The sequence below is a fragment of the Leucoraja erinacea genome, chromosome 9, assembly GCF_028641065.1.
Source record: "Leucoraja erinacea ecotype New England chromosome 9, Leri_hhj_1, whole genome shotgun sequence".
Classification (NCBI taxonomy): domain Eukaryota; kingdom Metazoa; phylum Chordata; class Chondrichthyes; order Rajiformes; family Rajidae; genus Leucoraja; species Leucoraja erinaceus.
In genome coordinates, this window is record NC_073385.1 from 45610841 (window position 1) to 45634769 (window position 23929).

Genomic DNA, 23929 nt, shown 5'->3' on the forward strand with positions numbered 1-23929 from the left:
ACTTGTTAATAGTCAGCTCTGTCATTGCCCCATGGTGGTTATCTCTGTCAAAAACATTCATAACTTGGCCTTAATTAGAGTGACATAAACTGATACATCTTAATTATGCAGCATGTTGTGGTGAAGCAGGGAAAATGATGCTATTCAGGCATTTGGGAAAATTTGGTCAGGCTGCATAACTAAGTGGAAAAAGATCAGTGACAAAAATGTTTGTGCTGCTTTAACTGCTGCTCAGTCAAAGTACCAATGGGAAAATGTAACCCATGATGTTGAACAGATTAATTATTTTATAGTCATAAATTAGTAGTCAAAGACTAAAACCTTGGTGGTTTACAGGATTAACATTTATTCGTAGCTAAATTTAAGTGGGCTTTGGTCTTTTGAAAATCTTTACTGTGTTATTATTAAGATTATTTTCCCCTCCTGCCTTCTTCACAACCTTTGCATGACTTGTTCAAGGTTTACAGATCCACTTTTCTGCATTTTGTTTGAAACCACACTGGAAAAGCCTTCTTGCACTGACGGCTGTCTATGGATTTTGAAATGCACGGGTGAGGTTTGCAGCACCGACTTACTGCCTCTGACAGTGTCCTGCCTTCCTAGTTAGTGCAGGAAGCTGTGTGATGTCAACTCTCCCCAAGGAATACACTGATTTCAATAACCTTTTTTTTTAAAGACAGGCCTCTCAAATGTCTTCCAGGGCTTATTTTTAAGAATGAACTCTTCTTATTAAAAGTGCAATAAATTAATTTAATATAAAGCAATAGGTAAATGAACTGTAACTCCTGTTTCGATGTTATGGCAGATTTATCATTTAGACAATCATTTCAGATCACTGAGGACAAGTTAAGGTGGAGCGGCTGAGTAACTTTCTCTTTCTGTCATATTACCCAGTCTTCTTTTGAATGATTTTCTAATTCCTCAATCTCCCTTTGGTCACACCACTTGCTCCTCTATAGTCACCTCTGAGAAGATTAACCCTTTCATTAGGAAGCCTGACCAGGGTCAAACTGCTGCTTGGCTTCAGAACTCTTGCTCCCTTTGATCTATCAAGGACGGAGAAATTATTAGCAAATTCTAAGCCTTACCATGTGATCTGTTTTTTGTAAATTTGTAAAAATTATTCCTAATCCTATTATGTGGCCCAGGGCAAACCTGCACTAAATATATGAGACCTTTGTTATGCAGCAGCAAGATGATAAAGGAATTCTGAATCTGGTCGCATTCCGAGTTATGGGAAGCTGGACACTTCACTAATCCTTTGCCATAGCCAACACCTTTGATGAATGCTTTCATTTATGACCATTGATGCCACTCACTTAATTTTGCAAAGCTAAAAAAAAAAAACAACACTTGGCCTTTTTGGTTAGCATTGGATTTTAATGCACTTCTAGACAGAGTTAGGTAATTGTGAACGCTTCTGTGTGATATCTGCATGCTCATTATTCAGCCATATATCTTATTAATCAGAGGTAGGAAAATTAGAATTTTACATCTCTCATCTCCTCTTTTCAGTGCAGACACCTTGCAGACAAAAGTCACTATCTTAACCCAAATTCTAGCTGACAATGCGTATCAGCCCTTGCTATTTTCAGTCATTGTTGTGCCAATCTTGTATCTACCCACGGACATTTTTTGAAAGAAAGAGTGTATTTCCTAGAGACTCTACCCCACGCAACTTCCACAGCTTTTATTGTAGAAAAAGGAAAACCTGTATTTTTTTCTCTCCTGTTTTAGAACTGTCGCTCAGTGGGTCACTCTTGCTGATTAAACTGGTCTTACACAATTAAGACAGTGTGTTCACGTCTACTGCTCGTTTGCAAAAAAAATTGCAAAAGCTGAGGTGAGTTTATTTCTAAATTGTTCATACCTTTTTTTTATTAGTTTATCAACATTGTCATAGCATTGAAAAGTACAGGTTTAAATCAACTAAAATCCCAAAATATAAGTCATTGATTATATTGTTCTTTAAGCTGCTAGATGGCAGAATTCAATTGAATTGAATGGTAATGTTTGAGATATTTTCTTAATTATTGCAATCTTACAAAAATAGAAGTATATACTAAAATGTGCATAACTGAACTATGAATTCTTGCAAGAATTTTTGAAAACCTTGTTTTTACATTTATCTGTCCAGCAATTATTATTTAATAAAAGTCAAAAAGAGAAGTACTGCATATAAATGCCACCATCATTTTTATTTCTGATCTGCTGGGTTGTGAAAAGTGTTACTTATCATCGTTTTTGTCAAATAATTAGTGACTTTTATTTGCAAAAAAAGTGATTTCTTACAAAATTCGACCACAATTATACAAGAAGTGTGTCAATGTGTGATTCCCATCTCTGTGTTTGTCATCACCTGGCTGTGAAAAAAAATCATTTTAACGTTGGCAATAAACACGTTTAAAATTACTGCTCAGAAAATCCTCAGTTTGGTAAACCCTGTTGGAAACTACAATTTGCCTGCTATACAGATACTTTCATTTATTTATCAAGTACTTTCTGCTGATCTTTAGCATTATAATTTCATGAGAGATTAAATTTTTCAGGCAGCATTACATTAGCTTTTTCCACACGAGTGACTCTCTGCCTGCTTGAAGTAAGTAATGTAAAAAAAAAAAATCTGAGCCTGAGGTAAGTGTATAACATTTAAAAAATATTATTCCCTAAAGCAAGTACATTTTTAAACAACAACAGATCTGCAGAGGCATGGATCACAGAAAATGATTGAGGGGCTGAGGTTCCTGTGTCATAGGTAATGTTTCAAAACAAGGTGCAGTTGATTTCTCTTAAATGTATTCAGCAAAATAGTGAATAATAAACTTGTCTTGACAGTTCCTGTAGCAACTCGTGATCCTGGCTGAGGCATACTGCTGAAATCCTTGCAACGCCAGCATCCTTCCTTTTCCACCGATTCTGCTCCTTTTTAAACAATAAAAATTTAGCTGCCAAATATCAGACAATCCTACATTAAATTAAAAAAAAAACCTTCTGCCCTCTGAAAATTACAACTTTCAACTCTCTTATTTGATAGATGATCATTTAGTGAAGCATTTCATTTCCCATTGAACTATATGGAGAATGAGGCTTTGCAAGTATTTACATCATATGAGTGTGCAGGCATGTCTTTATGCCATGTAGTCATGTGATGTCAACGATGCCAAAACTTGGGAGTATTCTTGGGAATAATCAATTGAGTTCATTCTGTTGTCCTCACCATTTTCAATTTTGATTCAAAATGTTTGATCTTTTGATAAACCCAATTTAAATTTAAGGAGAAGTTAGTTTAGTGGGAGTGTCAGGGTTTACTAGTTACAACTTGTTAATGTTTTACTGACGGGGGAAAGCTTAGATAATAACTGAGATAATAACTCCAAGACATGTACTTATCCTGGGCTTTTGAACTCCTGGGGCTCTTTGCCCTGAGCTATGGGCAAGGGACAGCAGAGCTTTCGTGAACTAAATGCTAAGTGTAGACTTTACTTTTTGCCACCATGTTATGTGTGTTGGGTACAATTGTCCAGACGCCCAATTAAATGTTTGAATTTATCCACTGCTGTTGCCTGAGAATTTTTTTCTTGACTCCATTACAGCAGCTGTGGTGCAGAACAATGAAAGGTTGTGAGACTGCATTAAATGCAACAGCATTACAGTGCACCAACCTAATAAGAGCTCTTTATCCTTGCTCATAATCTAATTAATTACACACAACCAGGGATGAACACTTGGATTCATTTTGGATTTCAGATTAAACTTTCCCTCTTCATCATAGACCCACATTAGCTGCAGCCCAAGTCTAAATTCCTCATCTTAAAACATGGAAAATAATATAGAAGGTTTTTGAAGAAAAAAAAAGCACATTGTGAATACAGAGCATTGGAAGTCTCAGACACTGAACTTGAGAGTACCAAGGAAATAAATGTACTAAGTGAGTGACGCCCCCACCCCCAGGCCATTAGGCAAATGGATAGCCACAGGAGCTGTAGTGAAAGTGAAAGTGAACCAGAGTCATACATATGCAGCTTCAAAGTAAATGAAGCTGGTTTTATCAAGAAAATGTAAAACCCCCAAACTGTCACTCCTTATAGATACTGATTTTGTAAACCAACATAGAACAATACTGCTACTTATTCTACATCATAACAGGGAGGACGGGTTTAAAGACTAATTGCATCATATGGGTGAGCATTCACTGCTTTCAAAGGGACAGACCCTTCCAGACTTTGCAATGGAAATGAAATCGAATTTTATTAACAATTTGTTACTAAATTTGTCACTCCTGCTCTACATATAAACAAAAGAAAATAATTCTGAGAAACTAGTATTTCCTGTTGAGACTGTTCTCTTACAAGAAGATTGCAAAGCAAAGTTTGAAACACAACTAAAATTGTTGCGGAAAAGATAATTATAAAAATATTTCCATGAAAAGCTGGCTGATTTAAAGCATGTTTGAAATATACTAACAGAAAGAAAGAGGGTTATCAGCCCATTGATAAAATCAGTAGTGTCAGTCTATCACACAGCAGAATGCAGTAAGCTTATTAACCCTTACCCTGTTGCACAAATGGGAAATCCTTGAGGTTAGCACAACAAATGCTGTGAGGGGCACTTAATGGCATTGTGACATTTGCTATCGCTCACACTTTGAGTTGCATTAAATTAAAAGAAAAAATGTTCTTCCCTGCCTGGCATCTAAATGACAGTAACAAATGGTTAACAGTGTGCTACAGAAATACGGGTGTTCATCTGCTGCATTTCATTTGGTTGTAGAGCCTACCGTACAGCTAAACCACGGAAATTAATGTGGCATCATAGCCATCGATATGAAGAATTGCCATCAGGAGCATTTTGCAAATATTTCTGAGAAATGCAAGTTGATCCCATTCATTTTCAAGAGTAAAATATACCCAGGGTTCTGAGACATTCAAGAGAGGATTTTAACAGGCTAAAGATAGCAATGATTGCACAACGCAGGGAAATGTAACAAGACAGACGGGAATAATCTGCAGAAATAAATCTTACATGGACAGAAATAATCTAGGCTTGCTGGAGTGCATAACTTCCTCAATTATTCCTCAACAAAGCTTTCACTTATTCTGTTCCATTAAGTCAGCATATTTTTTTTACCCATCAAATAATGCGGCAATAATTGATAAATTTTACATTTCGAAACTGTAATGATTACCTAATAATAAAATCATAGGGATGCCATCACGATTTATAACACAGTGTATAAAGCTGTGAACATTTTAGTTGTGATGCACAAGTATAAGAGCTTCAGCAGTGGTTTGCTATGGGTCCTTTAAAGAACAACGTGCTCCATTTCTGCAACTACAAGCCCTCTTTTTCACTGAGATTGTGTGGAATCTCTTGGGATGAATCTATCTCACTAGCCAGGGAACATTGAAATTCTGCAGTGTATACAGAAATATTGAGGTTTGATCTTAATACCTCACAATAGCTCTTCACATTTATATTACACCTGCACATGGATGCCACGTAAATGTTTTACAACTATTTAGTCACATAAGTGAAAATAGTTTTTATAACTAGACACTTACATGTTCTTATTAAGTAACCTCTAATTACAACATTGTTTTCACTTGAATATTTTTAAAATATTGTGACATTTGCTATCGCTCATTGCTACTGCAATATTTCAACTTTTTTTTTTACCCATCAAATAATGCAGGTTGTCCTTGATCATAACCAATTCATTCCACCAGAACCATGAGATTGATTGTCATTGAATGCCCACTTCCATGAATCGAACATTTCAGCACCCCATCTTGCTGCATTCACGAATTGGATTTAAAATTTTTTGTAAGGGTAACCTCCATATGCATGATCCCAGCTCCTGTTATTTTTTTCAACTACCTGTGTAATAACTTAGTTGTAATATAAATGTGAAGAGCCATTGTGAGATATTAGGAGGCACTTTCCCTTGGTCCCTGGAGAATCTGAACCCTACTGTCATTTATGTGCTTTTGGCTTAAGGTGACATATATATGGGAGGCAAAACTCTTTATTACAGATAAAGTCTACACACTGCTCCCTGTAGTGAGACCAACACCTGCATAAACATTCAAAGAAGACATTTAAATCAGGGATTTAAACCACATTTCTCAAATAAACATATTCCAATATGGAAAATAGAATCTCTTGGAAAAAATTGGCTTAACTGTAGAAGTAGAAGATATTTGAAAAGCTGAAGACGTATTTGTTATGTGAATGTAAAGCAGCATCATTTTTGATCCATGTTTTCACTTAAATTGAGATGAATTGGGATGAAATTCAACATAGCTAGGGATACAGAATTGGCTGCGGTATATCTGTTGTACATCTGATGGCCAGCAAACGACTATCATTATACCCAATAGCCACTGACCACTAGTTATACACTCAAGGATCAATGACGATGGCTGAATGGCCTTGGGCTATTTTGAGTTGCTCTTGATTCTGAATTGTCTTGGTTTAACTGATATTGTAATTCTTTAATCCATATTCAGAAAATATAGATATCTGACACGATTATTGCAATATGTAAGAATTTTTAAAAATGATGAGGTACAACAAGCTCTTTCTAGTTATTATTATGCTGTCCTCTCATTCCAATTCTAGAAATGCAACATCTGCGAGGGGTCTTTCAGACACTGCATTTCCAATATCAAAGTTAATTAAAGAATAATATAAAAATAGCTTTTAACCTCAACTGTCTGCCTTTTTGTTGTATACCTCATGTTTTCTCTCCAGAAGTATATCTAATTACTACTTGAATGAATTTATGCTGACTGTTTCAGGAACATTTGCTATTGTCAGTATGCCAAGCTCGACACATTAGGGTGTAGTTTCCAATCGGTTATTCCCAATTAACAGGCACAATGTGAGCATAATTGATTGGATAAATGGGTAGAGATCAGTTATGCCAGATTTCAGCCCAATTAGCGCGGATCCACTTTTACATTTGGGTTTCGCACTGATACCAGAGGTGCTTGGCAAATCTGAAGTATAATTACAGTAAAATTAAGCTTTGATCATATGATTTAAATATCCACATACTGTTTTTACAGTTTTCAAATGCCCTCCTCCTGAAGTCATGCATGCAGCAATTCTATTATTTATCACGTACAAAAACAGACCAATAGTAGGACTTGAGACTTAATTGTCAACCTTTTAACATTGCTCCTTTTCTCTTTGAACTAAGTTTATCAGGAGGTATTGAGTGTTTTACCATGCACCAGCATTCCCAAAGGCCATTAGTGCTTTGTAGTTTTGGAGGAGTAAAGCCGTAGGTCAGGCTACACATGAGGCAAACCTACAGGGGGACTTCCACTTGTACCTCTAGGTAGAGGTACATCTGTCTGTTCATAATCAGACTCACTGTCTTTGACAGTAAACAACAAATGCACTACAATAAATGTCAAGTACACCTGCAGCTGAAATATACCGTAGAACTAATAGGCTCATTGGCAGTACTGCCCTCTCAACTGCCCTCTCTGAGATGCTCCTCCATTTCGCAAGCCGTCACATGAGCTGAGGTTTGTGACTTTCCACGTCACGCCTCATTCAACGACATCTAGTTGCTTTGCTAGCAATCAAACTCCACAGCAGAGAATTAATGGCCCACCATTCACTGGGATTTCACATTGTCTCCCACTATGATTTGGAGCAGTGCAACCTCTTGTAGAACCAAAAATCCAGACAGGCAGTTCGAGTCCCAATAATGCTGTGGAGAAACAAATGGATCTTACAAGTTTCATCAAGCAGATGCTGAAAGTCCTCAGCTTTGATCTTCTGTGTTGGTTACAGGCACTTCCATTCCCCATCCGCACAAGCCATGGCAGGTATGCATAGTCCATGTCTCAATAGAAAATAAACTCTCCTGTGCTTGTAGCCTTCAGGAGCAGGTGATAAAACTCATAACAACACATTTCCTGACCAACAAAGATGAATGAGATACCATCTGTCAGCCCAATGTGATCATCTGGCTGAAAGAGCCTAATGGAAAATGAAAGTCGTTCTATACAACTGCATCATGCACTTGAAAGACAAACAAGTGCCTTTAATGTTGCAGAAATGTCACAAAATCCTTACAGCAATGCAGCTGATGAAGAGGATGTTGGCCCAAAGAAAGATTTATTAAGGTACTCGATGAAAACCTTGGATAAAGAGGCATATTTAAGGAGGAATTAAAAGAAGTGAGGAGGACGAGTTTGGTCAGAGAATGTCTCAATGCTGTGATGCACCCAACTATATGTCTTTATTTATGCCAATGTTCTTGTTTTTTTGTCCCCATGTATTTATGATTACTCAAACTCAAAAATGTAACAACCTCAACAATTATTGTAAAGGTTGTCTTAAAATATGACCTCATATTCGATCACTTACATCAAGTTGTAGTTACCCACTACTCTTTCCATCGCCTTTTTCTCCCCCACCAGACTCCAAAGACTGTGCGCAATAAAGGCTGGAAGTCATCCTCACAATATACCTAAAGCTGACCCATGAAATCAGACAGATTACACCAGCTGCCCTTATCCAATTTGAAGCCCAGTCAACCTTATCATATTCCTTATACATTGATCTATTAATCATTCAGCGTATAAACTACAGTATCATCAGTCTTTTCATCACGAATTCAAGTGTTGGTGTAGAGTGACAGAGCTGTATGTAGTGTGCGGAGTAATGGAATAGTATGTTGTGCTGTGAAGTGATGGAGATGGAGTGCCATCATGTGTTGCCACAGCAGATTTGATCTCCTCCTCTGTAGATTTATAAATCTTAGGTAATCAGCAATGGGTGAGATGCGATATTCGCCCTGTAAGTGCAGAGAAATTTGCAAAGAGAATAAGCTTTGACCATTGTATGCCTCCATGAAGTTCATTCGCAACGGCAATGCACTCAACCGTAGCATGTAAGAATCCAGGGGGACAGGAGAGATACATTTCAATGTCGGTTTCAACAGATGAAATTTACTAAAATTATTACATCAATGTTTAAGTTTAAATATTCCTTGAGGCAAATTAACTGGTTACTATTGGTGCTAAATCTATCTGATGCATCACGCCACTGGAGGAAGCCACCAGATCATGTCAGGCCAAGTTTTGCCTCATGCTGTTTAAACCAGAAATACTTATTCTGGCAGAAGAAAAGAGAGCAGCAGACCCCATTGAGTGCAGCAGTGCAGCCCAGGCTATAAGTAGAATAGAACAGAGAATGCCGGAAGATGCAGCAGATTATTTAGTATCTGTGGAGTGGCCAGACAAGGCAGTGTTTTTGAATGGATCTTTATTCTTTTTACTTTCAATGAGGAAATGTTCTTTCTTGAAGTCTCCTCTTAAACTTCTACACACCAGCTAAATCTAGATTTGTGGCATTGTTATGGTTCTCCCTCTCTTCGAACAGCAGCACAGAAAAGGAAGCAGGGCTTTACTCAGTTACTTTTGACTCAAATTAGCTGAAGAGATCACAAGGCTATCGAGGATTTATTTCCAAGAGTCCATCCTTTCAGCTGTAGTCACACCATCACCGTTTCTCCATGCTGATGCCAAAATTTCTCCCGATTCATAGAAACATAGAAACATAGAAAATAGGTGCAGGAGGAGACCATTCGGCCCTTCGAGCCAGCACTGCCATTCATTGTGATCATGGCCGATCATCCACAATCAGTAACCCGTGCCTGCCTTCTCCCCATACCCCTTGATTCCGCTAGCCCCAAGACCTCTATCTAACTCTCTTATAAATTCATCCAGTGAATTGGCCTCCACTGCCTTATGTCACAGAGAATTCCACAAATTCACAACTCTTCGGGTGAATTTCTTTTCTCTCATCACAGTTTTAAATGGCCTCCTCTTTATTCTTAGACTGTGGCCCCTGGTCCTGGACTCCACCAACATTGGGAAAATTTTTCCTGCATCTAACTTGTCCAGTCCTTTTATAATTTTATGTTTCTATAAGATATCCTCTCATCCTAAATTCCAGTGAATACAAGCCCAATCTTTCCAATCTTTCCTCCATGACAGTCCAGCCATCCCGGGGATTAACCTTGTGAGCCTACTCTGCACTCCCTCAATAGCAAGGATGTCCTTCCTCAAATTAGGAGACCAAAACTGCACACAATACTCCAGATGTGGTCTAACCAGGGCCCTGAACAACTGCAGAAGGACCTCTTTACTCCTATACTCAAATCCTCTCGTTATGAAGGCCAACATGCCATTAGCTTTCTTCACTGCCTGCTGTACCTGCAAGTTTACTTTCAGTGACAGGTGTATAAGAACACCCAGGTCCCATTGCACTTCCCTTTTTCCTAACCTAACCCCATTGAGATAAGAATCTGCCTCCTTGTTCTTGCCGCCAAAGTGGATAACCTCACATTTATCTATATTTTACTGCATCTGCCATGTATCTGCTCACTCATTCAACCTGTCCAAGTCACCCTGCAACCTCCTAGCATCCTCTTCGCAGTTCACACTGCCACCCAGCTTTGTGTCATCTGTAAATTTGCTAGGGTTACTTTTAATTCCATCATCTAAATCAATAATATATTTTGTAAATAGTTGCAGTCCCAGCAATAAGCCTTGCAGCACTCCACTCGCCACTGTCTGCCATTCTGACAGGGACTCGTTTATTCCTACTCTTTGTTTCCTGTCTGCCAACTAATTATCTATCCATGTTAACACCCTATCCCCCTATACCATGTGCTCTAATTTTGCCCACTAATCTCCTGTGCGGGACCTTATTATAGGGTTTCTGAAAGTACAGATACATTACATCCACTGGCTATCCTTCATCCATTTTACTTGTCACATCCCAAAAAAATTCCAGAAAATTAGTCAAGCAAGATTTCCCCTTCATAAATCCTAACTGACTTCGACCAATCCTTTTACTGCTATCAAAATGCACCGTTATTACTTCTTTAATAATTGACTCCAGCATCTTCCCCTCCACCGATGTCAGGCTGACTGGTCTATAATTCCACATTTTCTCTCTCGCTCCTTTCTAGAAAAGTGGGATAACATTAGCTACCCTCCAATCCACAGGAACTTATCCTGAATCTAAAGAACATTGGAAAATGATCACCAATGCGACCACCATTTCTAGAGCCACCTCCTTGAGCACCCTCTCAAATACAGATGACTAAGTACTGGTAAGATTGCAGCCATTACCAACTCCATTCATTAGCCATGGGCTCCATCTTTCTCCAGCACACCAGTCTGAAATATGAACCTAAGTGTTTGCAACATTGGTGTTGTGCTTGATGCCAAGATGTCCATTTCCATCTCCATAATACCCCTTTACTCTACCACTGGCTCACGTTATAGTGCTTGAATGCTCATCCACATGTTTGTTCCTACCCCAACTCAGTCTTAACCAACTGCCATTGTTCTGCTTTTTCAGGTCTTTTAAAATTGATGCCCATCTCTAAACTCGCCCCATTTATCTTGTTCCCCTGCATTCCTTTATATATTGACCACCATTGCTCCCTAACTGATTAACACCTCCCTTTTAAAATTCTCATCCAAACATCCAAATTCCTCACAGATTGTCATATCCTCATCCTTCCCACTCAACATCCCTTTATGTCCAGCTCAACAATCTCCTGTCCATATCTCTCCATTCCCTGCATATGCACGTGCCTATCAAAAAGTATCTTAAATATCACTGTCTTATCAGCCTCCACCACCATCTCTTGAAGCATCTTCCACCCACCCACTCCTCTCTGGGTAAAAAAAACTTGCCTCACACATCTCCTATAATCTTTGCTCCTCTCACCTTAAAATATGCCCTCTAGATATTACCACCCTGGGGAAAAGTTTCTGACCGTCTTCTCTATCTACGCCTCCTAGAATTGTGTATACTTCTCTCAACCCACCCCGCCCCGCCCCCGCCTCAGCTTCTAACACTCCAGGCAGCATTCTGGTAAACCTCTTCCTCTCCAAAGCCTCCATATCCACAGGATTATCACAGGTTTTAAGAAACATCGCCTACTTGAATTGCCAATGCAGAGTAAACTATGTTCCAAGTGCTGGTAAATGGGGTTAGTATAGATAGGTACTTGATGATCATTGAACTGAAAGGCCTGGTTCAGTTCTGTATGATTGCATTACTCTACAAGAACAGGTGGTCCATCTCACAGCCGCCACAACCACCTACTCTGGAATTCCCTCCTTCAAACTGCTTGCTTCTCCACTTCTCTTTTCTCCTTTGAGAATAGACCTTGATACCAACTATCTCATTGTATGCCTTACTGTCTCCTCAATGGCTTGGCATAGTTTGTTTTTTTAGGTCCGACTAACGTGATGCACCTCTGAATATTATGATTATGCTGAATGCAACAAAAAATTTACACAGTGCCAGCAGCAAAATCAATGTGCCTGGCTGTTCAACAGACAAGCATCAGTCCCAAATAGACCAGAAATTTCCCCCACCCCACCCCCAGATCTGGAAATTAAATGCAGAATCCTTTAGGACTATATCTGATTGAATGTTCACAGGCAGTTAATGAAGTTCTATAATCTCTCTTGTAAAGATTTGTAGATTTTAGAATCCTCCATCATTTCTCTGCCACATCTCCATTCTCCCATGAGTCTGCATTGCCCTCGCATTGTGGAGTACAAGGACATCCTGATTGGAATAGGGCTGTATTCAATCTCTTTTACTGTCCACCTTGAACAAAATTTGTATTTACTCATACAGGAAGCAAGCAAGCAAATGTCCACAAAATGTCCACAAGATTGATACGGTTCAAAGGTTTAAAATATTTTTATATTTCTTAATAAAAAAACTCCTTTGCAGGTTTACCATAGCATGCCATGCCGTATTTGTTTCTCATGTTCTTTTAGATTCAACAGCTTTACAGGAAAGAATGCAGTGGCATATTGAGGTCAATGCTTTAGGGGAGTGAGATTGTGCCAGACACAACCTGATAGAACTGAAGTACTTGCTTCCTTGTATATGCTGAGTTCCCAGATAAATTTGGCCATGATACAGATTTCAGCACAATTTCACTGATAAAGCAACACCCACCCTGTGGAATCCCACATTGCACTTACACATGAGAAATGCCTTGGAGCATTTACAGCTGCACAATGCATGATGTAAGATCTCTTTCAGGGCTGATTGGTACCAATTCATTTCCTAATGCCTCTGCAAAATGCCTGGGGATGTTTTCATTCTGTCTAAAAGGCCAGATCTAAATGCAAGTTGTTGTTGTTGATGTTGGATCCATATTGATTTTGAAAGAACAACATTTAAAAAATATAATCATCCAATTTCCATGCCTATTGTTACTATAAGAGGGCCAAAGCTGGGCTGTGGAAAGTCAGCTGTCAAATACAGAACAAAAATGTAACCACTAAATTTATGAACTGTAGTAAATGGCAGTTATATTGTGTTGTGTACTGCTTACCTCAGTCAATGGCACACCAGGCTTTGAGCTGTACAGTGGCACCAATTAAATCTGGAATACAGTCTGACATCGAAGACCTTGTTTTACTTTCAGGCTGTCGGCTAGATGTTTGTTGGACCAGGTGGGCCATTCAAATGAATAGAGGGTCTTTAGCCAGAGCATATCCTGCACAGCACACCTGGCCTGTGTTTGGAAAAGAAAGTCTTGTTTTGTTAGGGTGGAAGCCATGAAAGGCTAAGGCAGCTTAATTTATCCCAAAAGAATGCTGAGTTCAATAGGAAGCATCATCACAGGTGACTCACAAGAAATCCAGTCTGAAGATTTTAAAGGTGATGTACCAAGGTAAAAAAATTAATCTTTACAACTCCTGGATTTAAAAAAAAACATTACTTCACAAATATCATCCTGTGGAAAAAAGCGATTTTAATGTAAGCAACAGGAGATGAAATCAGAAGGTTGGATCTTATTCCCAGCAGATATATATTGTACAAGCATTAAAATTCCTTGAATTGAGAAAATTGTTTTGTGGCTATGTTTAACAATATAATGTATGTGCAGTTTATAACATCTAAAAACAGTCCACTTGGGGGAAAAAAATACTCAATGAACAACATTTATCCCAATCTTTGTAGGAATTTAGAGAAACGAGATCTTGTCTGTCATTTGATGCTATCTTGCAACAAGGTATTCTCTGTGGAACAGTTTGATCACAGGATTCTCATTCACAAACAGACAGGTTAAACACTTAAATGCTAGCAAATCCTGCACAGCCCTGTGGGAAATTTCAGTTTAATCCCAAACTTATAGGAGGACAATCAAAGCCCAAAGCCGGGGTAACAAATCTGATCCTCTGTTACAATCTGTGCTCTCCTGGGATGCCAGAGTCACTCCCCATACAAGATCGAGATGGATAAATACCTAAATGATGAGATACGCTGGGACTGCTGGAGAAGCATCTAGCTTTGGCTATTCACTTTCAATTTCACATTACAGCGTGAGAGGCAATACTTTCCCAGAATATAGCAGACAGTCCTGATTATTATAAGTTGAAGTGTGGCTTAAGGAATGATTAATGATGGTGTCAGAAGAAAACAAAGCTGAATGAGAGTTATCTCCAATCCACCTGCTCGCAGATGGGAATGAAAATGGCCCCAGCATGCCCTGATATTAAAACACCAAAAGGGAAGGTGTTAATGCTGTAGATATGTATGAAAAAGATAACATGTCATGCATCTAAAGTCCTCTTACCTCAAATAAATCATTATCCCATAAATAGGGCTCAGTATGTGATTAGTATTATAAGCACAGAAGACTTCACATACTCGTTTTTTTTTTAAAATAATCAGACCAAAGCAAGTCCCTCTTGTATTGATGCTAACATAAATAGACAGGAATTTGGAAAGAAAGTCTCTGACAAAAGGGATCGTTGCAGAGGCTTGGTGGAAGAGACTGTTCAGCAGCAGGGCAATGATGCCACCGTGTGTAGCCTCGTGGTATTACATAGAAGTGTGTGTGTGCAGAAATCAACCAAGCTCCCTGTTTCACTGCCCCAAACCTTAATTTATTATCTAAAAAATCAAACGGTACTAAGCACCGAACCTTGTGGCATTATACGATTGGAATTGAACAGTGTAACCAGCAACGTCTTTGATTATTTGTATTCATTTCTATTTCCTAACATTCATCATGGCAATTACTACAGTAATATGGATTTGGGTAATAGATAAACAAAGACATTTTAAGTAGATATCAGTCATTTCACTGCAGCCTTTTGTGAAGCAGAAAGGAATGGATAAATAGTAGGAAAAAAGGGTCAAATCTAATGGGAACAAAGAGGGATGAGAAGACTAATTATTAACATCCGTCTGAACGATGCCTGAAGGATGGGATTATAAGGATTAATCTGTGTCTGTCTGTCAAAAAAAGTATCAGTCATGACTAATTGTATTGTCACAAAACTTCTTCTAATAATCAAATGCCATTAGTTAAACCCTGGAAAATGTGTTACCTCTGGCAATTTTAATGAAAACCATGCAGAAGAGCCACTTCCACTCAAAGATCTTAAAATGTGTCATACCACCATATCCATTGATTTGAGGCACCAAAAGGGAACGTAATCTTCAAATGTTTATTTTCAGATTGAAAAATAAGAATTAATTTCCTTTTTGTAAATGCATATGTCCATGGAGATGGTGATTATAGAGTGAAATTCATTGATTGCTCCAGAACGTTCACTTTATTCATGTATTTTGAGTATATCATTTGGAGGAAAAGAGACATAATGCCCTTAAGATCGACAGATATCATGCGCAAACTAGTGAAATGGAACACACCCTGCACCATGACCCTTCAGGGAAACACCTGACTCATCAAATGTTGGATTAAATCAGGTTTCAGTTCTTTTGAGCATTTATGTTGAGACAACATAAGACAACATACAACAATAGAATTCACATTTATCCCCCAGACATAGACTATCAAAACCTTCAGCAGCTATTACATTTTGAAGCTTAATGATTTAACATGTAGGCTTTAATATTATATCATACTTAAATGGCAACAAAACCATTTTGCGGGTCACACCAACTACTCCATGCAATCGTGGCGTTAGCAGCAAGATCTTCAGTTGTGTGGTTTGCAGAAAAGCACTGTTAGGTTTCCCTGTGCAATGCTGCAGTTTCAGGGCAGTGCCCCTCATGAACTATAACAAATTCTTAATCACGTGCAATTGCTGGAATTCATTTTGATACGAGCATACCACAAAATCAGCAGTGAATGATTGTATCCTCCAATGTTTGGAGGATGAGTACTCCCGGGGCTCAGTAGGACGTGGACATTTTGGAACAATACAGAAAGCATGTTTTTTTTTTCTGCTTAGGAGTCACAATAAATCGTCCAGGAAGGAAGTCATCAGGTCTTTGAAAATATGAGTGCAATGTCTGAATGAAAAGCCTGCCATGCTAAAAAATGCCCATTCACTCTCCTGCGGACTAAAGGAAAAATAGATGGTAATCGCTTCTAAAATAAGGAGTTGGATACCTTCCCTACTGCAACAAGGTGATGTTGCAGAGATCATTAGTGGGGGAAGTTGAAGATTACCCACGAGCAAAGCTATCCAGTCACATATGTCAAACTGTATTTGTAGGAGCGAACAGAGCTTAATAAGGACAATGTGTTGGCCCTTTAAATTGGATGGGATTAGCAAAACCTAGTTGTTCTGAGAGAAAGTAGGCATTGTCGTTGTTCAGAGCTAGTGATGTTGAAAATCTCACTGCAGTCGAATATTGTGTGTTGCCCTGCTGTTCATGTTATTCGGAAGAGTCGTACATTGGAAAAATGTCACTAGAACAAATTAAAATTCAGTCTAAAAGTCTGGAGTCAAATTGCTCAGTTGCTAAGACTCCATGAAAATGTATTCAAAGTAGATTGAATCAGGCGAAACACTCTTCATTGACCAAGCACCCTCTTTGGAGTTGTATGAAAGAATCCAAAATTTGGAAACAACGACTTCTTGGAAAAAGACGTCTGATGTCAATGTATCCTTTCACTAGAAGCATCTGATCCCAGTTGTTGGTCGTTCTTTTTTTTAACGTTTGATAGCATTTGACAAGGAAATACGCAAGAGAAAATGGAAGGAAAATGGATCTTGTTGGGACCACTTTCTGTTGGAAAACAATTTATAGTCAGAGGAGTTGAGAATTATCCGTCACCTGAATAATGTCAGAAGCTCATCCAACATCATACTGATTTCAGTGTCAAATAAATAAGGATACCTTTTGAGGTAAAGATGCATCAAGGATCATACAGATACAAACGGAAGGCATGCACTTTGATAGCACCATACACATTCCTCTTGGTGCCTCCCAAAATACTCACTAACTAAATAAGACTTTTTGGAACACACAGTAATATCCTGTGGCATAAAGATGAATGTCTATCTTTGGCAGACCATGTATTCCAGACCTTAATAAATTCAGAAGCTAAATTCATATGAAGACAACTTCCTGTGGATGACAAATGTTCCTTCTGTAATGTAGGTGGCCCAGGTAGAGCAGAAGGTTTTTTCACAATGCCTCGAGTTTCCATTTGCACCATCCTCACTACATGGACATCTGCATCACCTAGGATTGGAGATAAGACCTTCCAGTATCATACCTCCTGAGTTTGAACTACCTTACCTTGGAGCTCCTTTTCTACTCCAACATCTTCCACTTCCATTTTACCTTCATCTCGCCAGCTTGCCTCCATCCATTTTCCATCTAACGCATCCAATAACAACCATGGAAAGGTACTGTGCAAAATTTTCCTCTGAAAGTCTAGTTGGATAAAATAAATTGATGTATTTGACACAGTACTTCAAGGCTTTTGGTTTTGTGCAGTTTTTCAGATTTCATGGTAAGCAATTCTGCATTCAGTAAACTTCTGCAGACAGCAGTGTGACACCCACATTCTTGCAGGCCCCGGCAGATCCACTCCCTGATGCGCGCCTGCATAATTGACACAGCGGCTCCGACGAACAACTTCCCCCGAGGCAGCACAACACCCTGATAATTGCCTTAGTAAAGGTGAGTGAGGGGCAATTACAGCTCAGGACAGCAGTGATAACTTTCCTGCTCTTCTGTGAAATAATGCAGCTGCATCCACCTGAGAGAGTACAGGGGAGACCAGATCTCATTCAGAGGAAGCACTTCCAACCATATATTGCCCCCTCAGAACATCATTATACATTTGGTACTCAGGTTTCTGGAATGGGAATTGAAACTAGACATACAGAGGCAAAAATCATAACAGCTCAGCCAAAGTTTATGCAATGCTGCACGCTTGCACCTACAGAGACACAACCACTTAGAAAGGAATGGCCAAAAAGAATTATCTGCAGACTTGTGGTGATGTGAAATGGATCATGAACAAAAATGTGATCAGGTAGCAGATGAAAAATATTCTGTGAACGAATGAGATGTGTCCAACATATTGTTGCAGGAATGCACCAAGAATTGCAAAATTGGGAGGAATTTGCATTTTTGCCAACAGCATTGTTCCTCTTTATCAGGTTAGCACAGCATAATGAAATGTCATCATGCACTACAATGTACTTTCAATTGTACAATGCAATACAATACAATACAATACAATAATACTTTATTAGCCAAGTAGGTTTTGCAACATACGAGGAATTTCATTTGCCAAGTCAGTGATAAAAATAAAAAGCAACAGAACACAGAAAATACATTTTAACATAAACATCCACCACAGTGACTCCTCCACATTCCCCACTGTGATGGAAGGTAAAAAAAGTTCAATATCTTCCCTTCATTGTTCTCCCGTGGTCGAGGGCCTTGTGCCTTCCGTTGATGGGACAATCTTACTCCCATAGCCGGCATCGGGGCGATCAAGCTCCAAGTGGGGGGAGTCTCAGCTCCCCGCTGCCGAGCGATCTGACACCGGGTCAGGCTTGTCAAACCTTCTGCGTCGTTGGAGCTCCCAACATCCACGGTCTCTACCCGAGACTGCGAGCTCTCAATGGTATAGTCCATAGGCCGCGGTTGGAGCGATCCCAGGCAAGGGGTTGGCTCCGATTGTAAGTCCACGCCGCGCGGTGGAGCTCAAAGTCAGTCCCGAGCAAGGCCTCCAGCTCCACGATGTTAGGCCGCAGAGCAACCGGAGATACGACCTGGAAAACAATTGCATCTCTGGCAGGGTAAGAGAAAAAAAAGTTTCCTCTGATCCCACTCCCCTCTCCCCACATAAAACAAACCAAAGATTTACTTTTAAAAAATCACTAAAAATAACAAATAAAGATGAAAAAACAGACAGACCGTTGGCGAGGCTGCCAATCGTGCTGCACCCCTGGTTGTACAGGCTGGATTACTGAGTTAAGTTTTAATGTTATATGTATGGAGCTGCATGGATTTAATTTAGGAATTGCCATGCCATTCCCATATATTATTTTTTAAACAATTTTAGGTATCAATGTAAATAAAACATTAATGCCACATGGAAAGTACTTGTATGAAACCCAACATAATAAAATCTTTGCCACTATATGGAATGAAAAATCATACATATTTTTAATGGAGAACAAGCATTAGAGAATAGCTAAAGTGAGCTTAGCCTATTAGACATTGTCAAGGAACAATATTTCACCCATCGAATCGAAACTTTGCACCTTCCAACCTCAACAATAAAGCCAGGATCACTTTTAGTCAGATATCAGCTGATAAGAATTTTTTGTCCATTAGAGTAATCTTTTGTTAACATTTCTATCATTTGACACTCTTGCCTTGCATCTTCAACCTTCTTGTCATTTAATTAATCCATGTCCTCCATAGTTACCAATACTTTTGTCCTTCCCTCCTCCTCTCTCGCAGGCACTAAACTTGTGTGAAGACTTGATACATCTCTGAGTTCCTCCAACTCTGACGAAAGTCCACAAACCTGAAACATAAAGCTGGTAGTCAGAGATTGGGTCAGATATCAGGGTTTTAAAAACCTGAAACCTAACTATGACCCTACTCCAACATACCAAAGTCCAGGTTTAACACACCTGGATGACACAATGAGCAATTTTTAGCCCTGTGAGGCAAGTTGCCAATTTAAGCATTTGTATGTCTATCTTTGGCAGACCATGTATTCCAGTCCTTAATAAATCCAGCGGTTAAATAGATATGAAGACAATTTCCTGTGGATGATTAGTGTTTATTCTGCAATGTAGGTGGCCCAGGTGGAGCAGAAGGTTTTCTCACAGTGCCTCAGGTTTCTATTTGCACCACCACCATTAGACAGAGATCTGCATCACTTAGGATTGGAGATAAGATATTCCAGTATCATATCTCCTGAGTTTGGACTACCTGATCTTGGAGGCCCTTGTCTTCTCCAACACCTTCCACCTCACTTTATTTGACATCCTTTCCATTTTACCTTCATCCTACCAACTTGCTTCCATCCATTTTCACAAAACCCTTGTCATAACGTCCAGTTCTCTCTGGAACATGTGAAAGGAAGGTCTTATGCAGAACCTTCCTCTGAAAGTCTAGTTGCACCAACAAAATTGGTGGATTTGACGCAGTATTTCTAGATAGTCATTTGTCTTTGTGCAATGTTTCAGATATCATCGTAGTTGACAACAAGTTCCATCACTGAAATGCCTAACAGAAATAGATGGAAATACTCACCAGAGGCCCCAGCAGCCACTCCAGGTGAAACAAGCTCACATGCATCTCTTCTAACCTCATATACTACTACATTCAGTACTCCTGATGTGTCCTCCTTTACATTGCTGAGACCAAACTTAGAACTAGGCAATCATTTTAACTCTTTCAATCCCATACTAAGCTTTTTGTCCTGGGCCTCCAATGCCAGAGTGAGGCCACACACAAATTGGAGTAACAGCACCTCATAGAAACATAGAGAATAGGTGCAGGAGTAGGCCATTCAGCCCTTCGAGCCAACACCACCATTCAATATGATCATGGCTGATCATCCAAAATCTGTACCCCGTTCCTGCTTTTTCTCCATTTCCCATGATTCCGTTAACCCTAAGAGCTAAATCTCCCTTGAAAACGTCCAATGAATTGGCCTCCTGCACCTATTTTCTATGTTTCTGTGAAGTGCTGTTACTCCAATTTGTGTGTGGCCTCACTCTGGCATTGGAGGCCCAGGACAGGAGGCCCCCATCCATTCTCCTGCCCACACCCCCCCTCTATCTCCTTACATTAATATTTCCTCCTTCGGGCTACACATTGTACTCCTCTTCACTCCTTATCAACACATTTTGTCTTTTAGTTCCCTTTCATCGCCTGTTTGTGTTTCTAAATAGTAATAACCTATATACTTTTGTTTAAGGTGATTTAATCCAGGGGAGTTGAGTACAAAAAAGTGAGTGAGTTGTGCATTTTGAGGGTTTAACTGTCTTAGATTGCTATAGTGTTGTTTTATCAGCAGGGGGAGACAGCAGGAGGGAAATAATAGATTACTACATGTAGATGAATGAATACATGACCCCTGCCTTCCTCTCCATTATTATAATAAAGTGTAGCACAGGGAACAAGGGTCCAAAGTAACCTGTTTTCACAAGCATGCCATACCTACTGTGCACTGTACACTAACTAAAATTACTCAAATACTGTATTCAAACATGATCATTCTTTTGGATAGAAATCCATCAGGTTTACACCTTTTAATTTTTTTTCATGCCAATATGAAGTGCCTGTTGAAATGAAGACCATTATTTTGAACTGATGGGATGAAGACTTGAATGTTTGAGGATTTGGTTACAATTTGGCAAGGAAGGATTCTTGTTTACAAAAGCAATTCACATGACCTCAGGATGCCTATCACCATGGCCCTCCACACCCTCAAGTCCACTGGTGAAGTGATTGTGTCAAGATCCCACCCCCCAAAATACTCCTAATTAGTTTTTCCAGCAGCCAAAAAAAGGATGGGTCCTGTCAGCTGAGAAAAGCAACTCCATTGTCCTCTCACCAGCTCGAGTGTAGTCCTGACCTCCCATTTACCTCATTGGAGATCGATGAACTATCTTTAATCGAACTTTATCGGACTTTATCATGTTGTACCCTTTATCCTTTAATGGCTTGATTGTAATTATGTACAGTCTTTGACTGGATATCAGGCAACAAAAGTTATTTGTTGACCCTCGGTGTACCTGATAGTAATATAATAAACTAAACTAAGACAAGCAGCATTTCAACTGTTTAATGCTATCTTTGACAGTCAGATTTTTTTTTTAAATCATAGGAATTAAAGTAATTTAAAGAGATAAAAACTGGTATTTTGAGTAAACAAAGAAGCTAATTCAAACACATCAAAAATAATTGAAACATTAAACAATAGCATTTTTATAAAAAAGAACACCTTCTATTTCCCCAAATCTGCAGACCTATTGCGGTCTATTGGTTCTCAGTTTCCTCAGCAGGTTTGTCTCGGTACAGCATCTGAATTGCAATTTCCCCAGGGAATCTTGGAAAGACTTGATTCTGCGTGGAGTCCAGTGACACAGCATTGTGGTCAATGCCGCACAATCCATCATTCTACCGCAGTCTTCTGCACTTGAAGGTTGGTGCATGTAAACCCATGACTTACAGCCATTCAGCTGGCTGGTAGCCAGTAGTTTCAGTCAGCATCTGCCCCAATTTTGTTTTAACCTGTAACAATGCATTACCTAGTTTAGAGGTATAGCATGAAAACTGTCCCTTCGGCCAACCGAGTCTGCGCCGACCAGCGATCCCCCTGTACCACACACAAGGGACAATTTACAATTTTTACCGAGTCAATTAAGCAACAAACCTGTACATCTTTGGAATGTGGGAGGAAACTGGAGATCCCGGAGAAAACCCACACAGTCACGGGGAGAACGTACAAATTCCGTACATTAGTACCCATAGTCAGGATCAATCCCAGGTCTCTGGCACTGTAAGGCAGCAACTATACGACTGCGCCACCATACCGCCCTAAACTTCTGATGGTAATGAAAGTCGGGCCCGTGTATTACTAATTTTCTTCTGGCTAATGAAGTGATTTGACAACAAGTGATTTGACAGTTAACAGTTCACTTACAATTAAATTTACTTGCTTTGAAATGTTCTTGTGTGATGGTGGGTAGTTTGTAATTTATTGGTGAATAGTAAGTCATTTACCATTCCAATATGCTTGGTAATATATCAATGATTCTCAGTACTGCTGCAGTGGAAGGATACCGCACATTCAATGACATCTTGCAGGATCCCACATTTAACAATGCATTTGCTCAGAAATATTTATGTGATTTACTCCATAATAACTGTAAATGCAAATAACATCATGATTATTTTTATTGCCACAGGATTAAGGCCAGTGTAGGAAACCTGCTATTGTGCGATGTTTGGAACATTGTTCAAATATGCAGTAGTGAAAAGCAAAACAATAAATTCACTTTGACATTTTATAATCTGGATTACCTGGATTAGAGAACTATTTGATTTTAGTTTTTAAATCAATGCATGCTTCATCTTAGGTTGTTTGGAATGTAAATCTACTTTTTTTGAAAACAGGTGACATCTAGTGGCACAGTACCTGAGACCAGTTTGATACTGACTATGGGTGCTGTCTGTGCAGAATCTGTACGCTCTCTGTGTGACTGAGTGGGTTTACTCTGGGAGTTCCGGTTTCCTCACACATTCCAAAGACATGTGGTTATGTACAGTAGGTTAATTGGCTTCTGTAAATTGCCACTAGTATGTAGGATGCGAATTGGGATTACAAGGAACTAGTGTACAGGTGATTGAAGGTCGGTGTAGACCCCAAAGGGCCTGTTTCAGAGACTATCAATCCTACAGCTGCCTCCCTTCTTCCATTTGCAGGAGGTTCAGTGCACCCTATCGGTTAAGTCGAGTTATGATGCTGTCTTGACTCACGTGTCCACAACCTGAGTTTCTATGTTGTTCGTCGGAAATGTGCCATCCCATCTGACTACAACCTGTGACTTTACTAAACAAATCCTGACACAAAACAAAATTTTGTTTGACG

At 39.3% G+C, this 23929-nt stretch overlaps 1 long non-coding RNA gene across 1 annotated transcript; it reads right to left on the reverse strand.

Annotated features, from left to right (window-relative positions):
- Positions 1-310: 310 nt before the first annotated feature.
- On the reverse strand, positions 311-19108 carry LOC129700323 (uncharacterized). Its single transcript, XR_008724040.1, has 3 exons — positions 14657-19108; positions 13409-13591; positions 311-2922 (listed from the first exon to the last, which is right to left on the reverse strand). It is a non-coding gene; the product is annotated as an uncharacterized LOC129700323 (long non-coding RNA).
- Positions 19109-23929: the final 4821 nt, after the last annotated feature.